The following is a 12,948-nucleotide window of genomic DNA, read 5'->3' as shown; positions in this document are numbered from 1 at the left end:
TCTCGCAATTGTGAAGTGATGAAAAAACATGCCAGGGAAGGCGGAGTAGGAAAAAGAGAGCCTAGGTTCTAGATGAACTTGTTGGGCCACTGCTCCAAGCCTGGAACATCTATCTGCAGACTTACTGCTATAAGCGTACTGTTCTGCTTAAGCTCCTTTCCGGGTTTCCGGTTCGTTGCATCCCTGATGGGACATTCAGGAGTGGGGCCGGGGAGCCGAGTGACCTGCACCAGAGCTTGCCGAGGAAGACCGCATGGAGAAGCAACCCAGATCATGTCAGACAGCTGAAACGCATGCCGTGTCTAAAAAAAATAACACAAACTCAACATGGTGGCTGTTTCCAATAGGATATAAGTCCACAACGGTTTAAATAAAACAAATAAAAGACGCAGTTTTGTGCAGACGAGCTTCTTGTCTTGTTTCTTGGCTGTTTACTGTGCACCCAGTTCCTTTGCTGATGTCAAAATGTCCTGCTTCCCCACATCAGGAAAGCATCCCTTTTCTGGTTTCCTCCTCCTTGGAATCTTGAAGCCTCGTGAAGAATATAGTGGAATGCTCCAAGTGTAGCAGGAAACAAATCCTGTTGGCCACTACTGGTTGAGAAAATCATAACCCATAAAGAGCATCCCTAAACACCTAAACACACATTTTTCTATTAGCTACCAGGAACTCTTAAAAATGGTTCTTATATATTCTGGTAAATGACCTGTCAGTGTTATAAAACTAGAGAATTCCAAGGTACAAGGAGATTTGCTAAATGCAAATTAATAAGAAGAATCCCAGCAAGGTTATTCTCAGAACAAAAATAATTAGCAAGCTACTAGGAAAGCATAAACATCAGATCTTTTCTAAAATCAGTTATTAGTTCTCATCTATGGATCTTCTTTCTCCCTGCATTTGTACCTTTAAGACAATTGATAGCAGGAAATGAAGATGTTGATTTCTTTTTTGAAATAAGTATCAATGCATATTTGCAAAAATATGCCATTTCTTTAGCATTTACGGTGCATTAAGTGCTTTATCATGACATCATTTACTTTTCTCCAGAACCCAGATGTGTGTCATTCCCATTTTCAGAGGAAGAGCTTGAGACCTTAAAAGATTTTAAAAGATTAAATAATTTTTCCAAGTTCACATAGCTAGAAAGTAAGTACCACAACTAGAATTTAAACCTGCCTGATTTACAAGGGATGTGTTCTTAATCCTAATACTGGGCCGTCTCCCATATTTTATGTATTATAGAGTCCTCTTTATCTGGCATTTTTTCATACTAGTCTAGAGTTTCACATTTCATCAAACAAGTGAAGTTATTGTAGTCCGGCCTCAAAAAATTACTTGATTTTGCGTTTTCTGAGTTGGGTTCAATTTCCTTTGACCTCAGTTTCTGGGTATATAGAACAGGAATACTAATACCAGGTCCACCACTTCAATTACATTGCACTTTCAATACTTAATGAGAGTTCATGTCTGGACACCTTCAAATAATACTCATTCCAGAGACCTACCCAATCAAAAATCTTTGGGGGTGGGCCTGGGAATCCAGAGTTAAGCAAAATGACTTTATTATTTTTAAAAAATCACATAAGCTTTGTGTAAAATGTCAAGAGTACAGAAAAAGAAAGCAAGCATTCCCAGGAGAAAGGGTCCCCAAGGAAGATGGTGATGGTGGTGATGGTGGCCATGATGATGATAACAGCACAGACACCCCCTGTATTCTTAGATTCTTCCTGTGTCCCAGAATTTACGTACCTTGTCTCATCTAATCACATTTCACCTTCGCAACAACCTTACAGCTAACAGACAATTATCCACATTTATAGATAAAGTAATCGAAGCTCATAGTCTGAGAAATCTGTATTAGGTTCCTAGGGCTGCAATAACAAAGTACCACAAACTGGGTGGCTTAAGACAACAGGTGTGTAGCATCCCCCAGTTTTGGAGCCTGGAAGTCTGAAATCAAGGTATCAGCAGGGCCATGGTCCCTCGGAAGCCTCTGTGGAGCATCCTTCCTGCCTTTTTCCAGCTTCTGAGAGACCCAGGCATTCAGTTCCCAGGCTGTGTCAGCCGAACTCCAATCTCTGCCTCAGTCTTCACATGGCAGTCTTCCTGCTGTGTCTGTCTTCACAAGGCATTCTCTGCTCTGTGTGTGTCTCTGTCCAAATTTCTCACTTTTAAGGACATGAGTCTAATTGGATGAGGGCCCACCCTAAGGACTTCATCTTAATTTGATTACATCTGCAGAGATCCTATTTCCAAAGAAGGTGACATTCCCAGATCCTGGGGTACAGGACTTCAATATGTCTTTCTAGGGGACACAATTCAACCCATAACACTATCCAAGGATACAATGGCTAGTAAACTGCAGGACTGGATTTGAACTTGGGTGATGCTAGAATCTGGCCCCGTGGCCATCAGCCACCACATATCCTGTCTCGGGAAGGCACTCGGGGACATTGTGCTGCAGTGCCTCAAACAGGGGGAGGTGTAATAAGTGGGGAGAAAAATCTTGCAACTGTTCAGTAACTATTTACAAGAGAACGAAACTCTGGGCGAGTCTCTGACATTTCCTCTGCAACAGTTAGATGCCAAATGACTCCACACTGTTCTGAGGGGGAAAAAGTTATGAGCTAAGAACCTTATACCCAGCAATTTCTCTTTCAGTGGGACAGGCGGGCGTTCTCAGGAATGCAAGGGCTCAGAAAATATTCCACGTGTTGAAAAACTATTTGAAGATACATTCCAGTGGTTCAGAGGGTTTGAGATTATACAGACCAGAAAAAAAATCTCAAAAATAATTTAGAAACCAACATAGGGATTGCCAGCTTTTAACTGTGTAAAGGCATTTATAACAAATCAAACTACCATCTAGTGTTCATATAATGGCTTCATAAAAGATTGATCATTTAATGCCAAAAATATTAAAAGAATATAATCTGATAGCTACTTAAATGGAATAGTTTAGCTTTATGGAAAAAATATTTGTATTTAATATATTTTACCCCAGAGGAGCGAAGAACTTTTTCTGTAGATAAAATCTCACCCATGAATGGGTGTTTGAGAATCAGGAGCTCACAGGAACCTAAAGAAGGACAAGTGAAAATGTGTTCTGGCTAGCATTCAGGATTTATGCCACTGGGGGGAAAATATGATTTGAAACTGACCATAATCATTTCCATCTTCTCAGGAAAGTTTCAGTGGGAAAATCAGTCTTTGCAGTTGCTACTCCCTTCCACATACAGAGGGTAGAGGGAAGGAGATAACTTATTCCCTCAGCTGACATCTGGGTTTCCACTTAGTCTTTCCAAGTTCTCATGAAAATATCCATGAAAGGACCACTAGTTTAAAATAATGGTTTGCATTCGCACATTTAATTACTTCTCCCTCCCCAATTCTCTATAAAAAGAACATGTCTGCATTTCAAACTGAGGGTTTGCCCATTTGGCTATAATTTCTGAGAATTTCTGCAAATTAGAGTACAGGTGAGGCCAGAGTGAGAAAAGAACCCATCAGTCTACGATTCATGACATGTAAAGGGTGAGACTCATGTATGGAGAAAGAGGAGGGGCCGCCTAGCAAAATTCAACCAGTACGTCCCTCCCCAAACTCAGAGCCAGAGGGGCTGGGAGCCAGGACAAACAGAATCTGGAAGCCAGTGTATCAGGTACAGACACAGAGGCTGCTTGAAGCGTTCAATCACACTTATACTTGGAATGAGTTCCTGGACTAAGTAAAGAAGGGCAGCCGTGAAGCTGGCTTAAAACTGAGGAAGTGGGTGTGAGTTGGGAAATGCTGCCCTGGAGCCTTTGCCCTAGAGCCCTCGCTAAGGGTAAGCTAGAATGACAATCAGGTACTGAGACTTTTGAGGCACCATGGTGAAGTTCTTCCCCCGTATCTGTTCCCTTCCTCACCTGCTAGTCACATGGACCTTCTGTATGGTATGAAGTAATACTATGGTAAATCAAATCACAATTTCCCTATCACAATAACTACAGAGATATCAATCTGAAGACACTAAGAAATTTGCAACCTTTCCTAAGGGACTATATGATGGTAACAAGTCCTCAAATCTAAATGACTTGACACCAACAAAAGGGTTTACTTCTTGCTCACTTAAAGCCTGATGCAAGCTGGGTGACTCGTCAAGGCTGCCATCCTCCAAGCAGTAACACAAAGATCCAGGCTGCTTCTGTGTTGTGGCTCCACCATTCTCAATATGTCCTGTATGGTCACCACCTTATCAAAGAAAGAGACTCGCGTGTACGCATCAAAAATGGCAAATGTCTTTTATACTCCCAGCCCATTGCTCAGAACTAATCAAATGTCCCCAACATAACTGCAATGCAAGGGCATCTGAGAAATGTAGGTAAGCAATGAAACATATGGGTATTACTCTGCCACAGGGACATAAAAGAAGACTTCGATAAAATGAAAGGCATACCATGCTTCTGTATCAGGAGAGAGAATATTGTAGTGATGTTAATTCTCTCCAGTATAATATAGGGCTGTAACATAATCCTGACACAGTACTTAATAAAATAACCCCAGAGTTCCTCAGGAAGAATAAATGAGCAAGAATAGCCAAGAAAAGTTAGAAAGTAAAGTAGAATAAGGCAGGGCTCTCCACCAAGGGGATAAATGTATTGTGAAGCTCCAGTTGTTAAAATAATTTGGTGGTACTTGCCCAAGAATAGATAACAAGATCATTGGAACAAAATGACAAGTCTAAGAACAGACCAAAGGGTATATACACATTTAGCATATTTAGATAAGAGCAGCATGCTAAATAAGTATGGAAAAGAATATTTAGCTGAAGCATTTAGCATAGGGGCCACCGAATCAACACTTGGGAGGAATGTTAAGTCTGTACCTCACACTGAACTCCAAAATCTATTTCAGACGGATTGAAAAGTTTAAATGAGTTAACAGAGGGAAATAAAGGCTTGGGAAGGACCGTCTCAGCATGACTTAGGTCAAAGGATCCATAAAGATGCATGCGTTTTTCTTTTAACCTAAAAATTTTAAACTTTTCTCTGTCCCAAACAACAGATCAAGTTAAAAGGCAATCAAAAATGAGGAAATCAACTGCATCACATATGACAGACAAGGGAGTACCACTATTAACATGTGAACAGCTCTAGAGATAAATGATAAATGCACAAAATTATATGAATGAAAAGACATGGGGTTTTTTTGATAAACATAAAAATTTCAATATCATTAGGGTCAAAGTACAAATTCAGAAAAACTGGTGTAGTCTTCTACCTACTGAATTGGCAAAGATTAAAAAAAGTGATAATTGGTGCTGTTAGGGTGCAGGGTGACGGGGAGTATACATTTATATCCAGTCGGCCCTCCATATCCATGGGTTCCACATCCGTGGATCCAACCAACTTCGAATTGAAAATATATTTTTTTAAATTCCAGAAAGTTCCTAAAAGCAAAACTTGAATTTGCTACACACCAGCAACTATTTACATAGCATTTACCTTGTATTAGAAGTAATCTAGAGATGATTTAAAGTATATGGTAAGATGTGCATAGGTAAACGGGAGATTCTGGAATAAGGCCGCGGTGGATACTGACAACTGCACTCTCTCTGGAGGGCAGTTTGTTAAAAGTCTCCAGAAGTTTCTATCTGGGCATTCTACTTCTAGGAATTTATTCTAAGGAAATAATGATACATTTGTAGAATTAATTATTTATTAAAATCGTCATCCAATCTCAGTTTTAGGAGCAAAAGTTTGAAAACAACCTAAATGTTCAGTAATAATTCTTGGTAAATATCCAGTATGTCTTGACTGAATAAATTGTTTTATGTCCACATGCACAGACATTGTAAATGTTGTAAAGTTTGTTTATAGGCATTAAAATGTTCATAGGCTATATTTGAATGAACAAAGCAAACTACCTACAGTATGTTCCTATTTTAATTTCGCAGTTTATATATGCCTTAAAAAATTCTAGAAACATTCGTTCAAAATTAACAGCAGTCACCTCTGGTTGATAGAATTAAAGCAATTTAAAATATTCTTTTTCATTCTCTGTATTTAAAAATATATGTATTCTACAATAAGTATGTCTCACTAAATTAAAAAATGGAGAAGGTGGAGGGAAAAAAAAAAAATTGTGAGACTCCCAGAGTGGCCACTGCCAGGATCTGACGTGTGGATCAAAAAAAGAGAATGACTGTTGTGCCCTCATGGCTGCCTGAAAACACATATTTCAGAGTTGGCTGCATACTTTCTGGTAGCTTTGTATTCCAAGGGCTGAGGTTTGCAAACAAGCTAAGCCAAGTACAGCGTGTACCCCATCAGGTGGTTTTGGAGCTCACCAGGGATGAGTAACGCTCGCTCATTTACCTTTGGAGGAATCCGTGCGGGGCGCCGAGGTGTTGACAGAACCTGCGCTGAGAGCAATGTTTATTTATATCTCCTCATCATCATTCACGGCTAAATCGAGGGCTTTCTCCGAATTTGCTCGCAGTTTGCATTTGCAGTTCTCTCCACTGGTGATCCCTGGCTGGGTTTGGCTGGGCTTGAGCAAATGAAGAGGAACTGAGACGGTGAATGGGGCTGAGTGCTGTGATTCACGCGTGCTAGAGGCTTGGTTGCTTACACCATAAGTGTTGGAGATGCTAAGGTTTCCAGACTTCTGCTTTGCACCTTGAGGACTAATTCACATCTGCACTGCTCATGCTAGAAGATGTTTTAAACTGTGTGACTCTGTGTGTGTGTGTAGCCAGTTGGGGTGAGGGGAGCCCTCATAATGTCCCAGTTAGGGGTGAGCCGTTTGTATCCATTGACTGTCTTTATGGAACATGAACACTCCTATAAGCCTCTGTTTATTATGGAAAATCTCAAATATATAAAAAGCAGAGAGTTGACCCTCCCCAAATAGGGGTGCATATAATTGCATCAGCAATCATCAACACATGGCCAATCTTACTTTCTTTATAATCCCACCACTGTCCTACCCCAACTATTAGACACTGCAAATGCCAGCAGCTATGGAGTTCAAGTTGGAAGTCTTAGAAAGTCTTCTATGTAATTTGTGAATTGTGGGGTGAGAGAGAATAAAGCAAAAGATTAGGGAGCCAGATAGACCTGACCTGAAGCAGGCTTGACCATTACAATTTGCTGCTTGGTTGATCTTAGGCCACTTAAACTTTCTGATCCTCATCTGTGAAATGGGAACATAGTACATAGCTTGTAGGACAACTGCATTAAACCCATGGTGCAGTTAAAGTACCAAGCACCATTCTCTGTATCTAGCAGGTCCTTAATTGTTATTTTATTACTATTTCTACTCCTCTATCTAGAGTAGAAAACCTAAAGTATAGAAAGAGAAAGTCCTTCACAATATCAAAATTTCCAAACAGGCTGATAAATAACCGTTGTCCACTTGCTGAGGTCACTACTTAGGAATGAGTACCTTTTGAGAGTAAAATCTGTAACTGGCCATTGTCATTAGTGTGAGCTGCTGCCTTCTCACTGTAAAGGATAAATACGTACCAATTTTGTCCAAAATTTCACCAACATGGGCATGAACAAATGTTTTTAAATTCCCCCATTAGCTGGCCCCTTGTTTGGGTTCAATGCTAGAGATGCAAACAAGGTGATTGGCGTGCTTTCATGAGTCGGTGTCGATTAGCTTTTCAGCCTAAGTCATCCTTCTACCGAGGAAACGAAAACAGAGCAGGTCCATTGTGATGGGAAGCTAGGGTGTTAGGGAAATGTGACGTCTGAGGAGCTACTTCTCAGGTGGTTGGACCTACAAAGTGAAACAAGTTGGGGTGAGTCAGGGGAGGCGGGGTGCTGGGAGGACAGGACCTGGAGTAGCTGGGAAAACGTGAGCGCATGAATCATCTGGATGGTGTGTGCGGAACAGGAAGAAACGTCACTGAACTTGGAACTGGGGAGCACTGTGGACAGACGTCAATAGGCTCTCCAACCTGGTTCAGGTCTGTGTGAACTCAGCAAGGCCTTCCAGCTCAAATCAAGAGCAGTGAGTTTCGGAAAGTCAATTAATTTCTTAACTGCTCTTTCCAATTAATTTCTGACCTGAGACGAGTCACTCTGCCCTAATAAGGATTCTCCTTATCAGCTGGGCTTTGAGAAGTGGGTTTGTCTATCATGTCGGAAGGGTGTGTCTATTAGTAACTGTGCTTTTGCAGTGGACACAGAAGTGGGCAGCTCAGGTCCCACTTCAAGGGAGCTCACAGCCCCTGACTCCAGCACCTTCCAGATCCAACTCAGCTTTTGAGCCGAGACCACATTCTTTCTAGAAGGGCCCCAACCAATGACTGAGCATGAGATGAATCTAGGGCTTGGCCATCTCTGCCCAATGTGGGGCTCTTCCAGGGCTCCCCATTGGATTAGCCTAAACCTCGTCAAATCCACATGATAATCTGAGGCTCTCCCTGGGAGAGCATCCTGCCCCCTCCAATAATCTGCCCTGAAGCCTAACTCAGTCCCCGAAGATCCACCTGACATATGTGGTATGGAAATAATTCAGAAATGACAAGGAACAACTATAGCAGGATGATAGCAGACTTAAATCACAGATGCTCAAGTTGCAAAAGTTTATGCCGTACACAAAACAGCCATATTTTTTAAAAAGACTTGGCACTGTGATAGTATTCTTTCATCCTGGAACTAACATTTCAGAGTTTTGGTTACAAGCCTGTATTTCCCTTAGCCAGGAGTTTCGTGACCAGTTAGACAATAACCACATCCCTTCCGAGCCTTCCTTCTGTTCTTTTCTGTCAGGTCCATGACCTTTTAATTTTCCCTTTTTGAAGTGTGCTTTTCTTTTTTTAAATTGAGGTATAATTGATTTACAGTGTTTCAGGTGTACAGCAAAGTAAAGTATGGTTTTCTTTAAGATTTTCAGAAAAAAGTTTTCTGTGTTTTTTTTTTTTTTAAGTGATGTCTTACATATTATCAAGACAAGAAAAGTCTCTGTTGAAGTCATCTGGATCCACACATCTTATTCATTATCCAGTTCAACTACTGGTCAACATTTACTTACAGGGGTCCAGTATTGGCTAGGAATTACATTTTGGTTGCTGATAATGGTGTCCCGAATAAGGTGGTGTAGACAAGAGAAAGTGTAAAGAAATCCAAAACGTGATGGCTTTCTATCAACCAGGCTGTGTTAAACTACAAATCCCAGAATGACCTTTCCTGTGTATCTCCAGGTGGAATGGGTCGCAGAGAGGTTCTCTGGGAGATTTGGAGACAGAAGGGCCATTGCAGCCATTGTGTAGCTCACACATGTTGTCATTACCTGCTGACTCACCTTATCACACACGAGGTGAGCCAGCACCTGGGCCCACAGCTGCTCCATCTTTTCTTGGATCCGCCTTCAGCTTCTCTGACACCTGCACCTGGGCCAGGTGTACCCATTTAGCTCAGTGACAAAGGTGCCCAGTTTCTAAAGGCTATTCACACCCCTAAGGTCAGAGGCAGTGAGATCTGATGCTGGTTCAGTCTGTCCCCAGGGACTCCGGGTTGTGCTTGTGGGTCCCGCTTGTTCTCTTCCTCCTCATTTCCATCTTCCTCTCTCCACTGCCCGCAGCCTCCAGCATCAGCATCGGGTGCAAGGACAACAGCCTTACAGATTCTGCTTAACCTGCTCCTGCGATTGCCTAAGGTCCAGACTCTGTAACAGAACACACCCATCTAGGGATTCTGCTTCTCTGATGGAACCTTAGCTGATACGCAGAAGTGGACAGCCCAGTGTTGGAATGGAGGACGCACCTTGTCTTTCAGTTCAGCCATCCTTGCCACAAGCGCTTCCATCCTCAGGATCACAAGGTATAGCCACCATACTCTGGTCACTATTTCCTGTTCCTGGCAAAGAGGGGAAGAAGAGAAAGCCCAAAGGGGGTTTTCCTGGAAGCTCCATGTGTAGCCCTAACCTTGGGAACGTGAAGTCCTGACATCTAAACTACCTCTGTGCCTTCAAGGAATATGTGACTGAATAGAGTAGAACATTGAGTGTAGCATGGATTCCATGTAAATTGCAGCTGAAATTCAGTGTCTAACAGTGATGCGGAGGATGACAAATAACTTACGCTGAGCTTCTGGTAAAGGGGAGGGTACGCTTATATGGGGAAAGTTTTCTGGAAGAGGTCACTTTACACCCTGATTTCAAGAAGGTAAAGGATGTGGCATAGTGGAAAGGATAGAGGGAATTATACAAATACGGTGGAGTGAGAGGTGGGAGAAGAAAGTAAAAATAAAACATTTCTGATTTGAAACAGATTATGCATTTGGTGTTAATGACTATGATTTGACTCAGGTACTTTAGATTTCAGGGTATATGTCTGAATCTGTGCACATATGAGATGTGCATTTTTGTGAAAGAGAAACTCAAATAATGTGTATTTTCCTTGTTTTTTCCTCGTAAACCAGAAAGTTTTCTTTGTATAGTAGAGGCTTTTAAGTACAGAAAACATAAGAAAAAAAATCTATATTAGAAAAAAATGTGTCTCAGTTAGGAAACGAACTTGATGACACTTCTCAGGACTTTTCCATGACTGTCCCCTTCAAATTATAACTAGGGTGAATTTGGTACAAATGCTGGAAAGCTGAAGAGAGTTTAGAAAAAGCCAAACAGGAAAATTTTTTTTCATTCATCACTTCCATCCATTGTTTTATAGAGAAGGTAGCTGGAGACCTTTATTTACCATGCCTGCCTTTATTTACTAGGCTGCTGCTTTTAAAATGGGTCAAATGTCCTATTTTCATTTGAACTCAAACTAATTTGTTCCTTAAAAATGAGAAGATGAACACACTGAGCTTAGGTACCTTAAGGTATTTTAAGAATTGACAGAAAAATCAGTACTTAATACAGATTATTATTTTATCAAGAAATTATGAAATATTTGTACTATTAGAAAACTTTGTCCAGAATGTACGACTTCAGTATATATCCATTATTTAGTGTCAGGAGAGTTTGAATTTGCTTAAGAACTACTTAAAGATTGCTGTTGAGAATCGTGCCATGAAAAAAAAAATAATCAAACCAAAAACCCCACCTTTTTCAAATGAACCACCTCATTTGCCAAGTTAAGAAATAGAGAAATATGCACTTAGTGCTGATTTAAAGCATGATGTTACATGGCATTAGAAATCTCTGTCTCAGAAATAAGTAATGGTACACAACTGGTCAGAAAGTGTAGCAGGTATGATTCTCAGGCCACAGATACAGGGAAGCAAGAAATGTTATCTTCTTTGGTGTACTTTATTCCATTTTTTTTCATAACAACTTATCTTCTAATCCAAACTTCTATTCTACAATGATGGAGGTAACTTAGCCAATTGTGGGTTCATGGCCCTTTTCACTGTGACTTAAAGGAAAAGTTCAACAAGTTTGAGAACTAACAGGATAAATTGAAAAAAATTACTTGAAAAAATATATAAGAAATATTGCTGACACAACTGGACATCCACATGTGAAAAAAATGAATCTAGACACAGACTTTACACCTTTCAGAAAATTAACACAGAATGGATCGTAGAAATAAATGTAAAATGTACAGCTACACAACTCCTGGAAGATAACATAGGAGAAAATCTAGGTGACTTCGGGTTTGATGATAACTTCTTAGATACAACATCATTTAAAAGCTTCTGCTCTGCAAAAAAGACACTATGAAGAGAATAAAAAGACAAACCACAATCTAGGAGAAAATCTTTGCAAAACACAAATCAGATAAAGGACCAGTATCCAACATGTATAAAGAACTCTCAAAATTGAAAAATCAGAAAACCACCCATTAAAAATGGGTAAGAGATCTGAACAGATACCTTGCCAGAGACGATATATGGATAGCAAATAAGCATGAGAAAAGATGTTCAACTTCATATGTCACAGGGGAAATGTAAATTAAAACAATGAGATGCCACTACACACCTATTAGAATGGCCCCAAATCCAGAACACTGACGATACCAAGTGCTGGTGAGGATGAGGAGCGACAGGAACCCTTATTCTTTGCTACTGGGAATGCAAAATGATAGAGCCACTTTGGAAGACACTTCCAAAGTGGAACTGACGGTTTCTTACAAAACTAAATATATTCTTACCAGATGGTCCAGTGATTGTACCCGTTGGTATTTATACAAATGAGTTGAAAATTCATGTCCACATAAAAACCTGTTCACAGGTGTTTACAGAAGCCTTATTCATAATTGCCAAAACTGGAAGCAACCAGGATGTCCTTTAGTAGGTGAACTGTGGTCCATCCAGACAATGGAATGTTATTCAGTACTAAAAAGAAGTGAACTATCACCCATGCAAGACATGGAGGAGCCTTAAATGTGTATTACTAAGTGAAGAAACCAGTCTGAAGAGGCGACATACTGTATGATCCCAACTATATGACATTCTCAAAAAGGTAAAACTATGGAGACAATAAAAAGATCAAAGTTGCCAAAGGTTTGGGGAGTACAAGGAAAAAGTAATAAGTAGAGAACAGAGGGTTTTTAGGGAAATGAATCTATTATTCTGCAGGTTACCATAATGGTGAACTACATGTCATTATACATTATATTATCAAAATCTGTAGAATGTGTACCACTGAGAGATGGCCCTAATGTAAACTGTAGACTTTAGTTAACGATAATGTATTGATATTGGCTCTTTTTTTTTTTCTGGCTGCATCGGGTTTTCGTTGCTGCGCGCGTGCTTTCTTTCTCTAGTTGCGGCGAGCAGGGACTACTCCTCGTTGTGGTGCACGAGCTTCTCATTACAGTGGCTTCTCTTGTTGTGGAGCATGGGCCCTGGAGTGCGAGGGCTTCAGTGGTTGTGGCACGTGGGCTTAGTTGCTCCGCGGCATGTGGGACCTTCCTCGACCAGGGATCGAACCCGTGTCCCCTGCATTGGCAGGCGGATTCTTAACCACTGCGCCACCAGGGAAGTCCCAATATTGGCTCGTTGA

At 40.8% G+C, this 12,948-nt stretch overlaps 1 long non-coding RNA gene across 3 annotated transcripts in view; it reads left to right on the top strand.

Annotated features, from left to right (window-relative positions):
• Positions 1 to 12,948, top strand: part of LOC118887540 — a 149,513-nt gene that overhangs the window by 5,438 nt on the left and 131,127 nt on the right. For all 3 annotated transcript variants that reach the window (XR_005018024.1, XR_005018023.1, XR_005018025.1), the window contains exon 2: positions 9,580 to 9,818. This is a non-coding gene — a long non-coding RNA (uncharacterized LOC118887540). The remainder of the gene's footprint in view (positions 1 to 9,579; positions 9,819 to 12,948) is intronic.

The sequence above is a fragment of the Balaenoptera musculus genome, chromosome 20 (genome assembly GCF_009873245.2).
Source record: "Balaenoptera musculus isolate JJ_BM4_2016_0621 chromosome 20, mBalMus1.pri.v3, whole genome shotgun sequence".
Lineage (NCBI taxonomy): Eukaryota > Metazoa > Chordata > Mammalia > Artiodactyla > Balaenopteridae > Balaenoptera > Balaenoptera musculus.
Note: the sequence above shows the minus strand (reverse complement) of the source record. Positions and strands in the feature narration are given on the sequence as shown.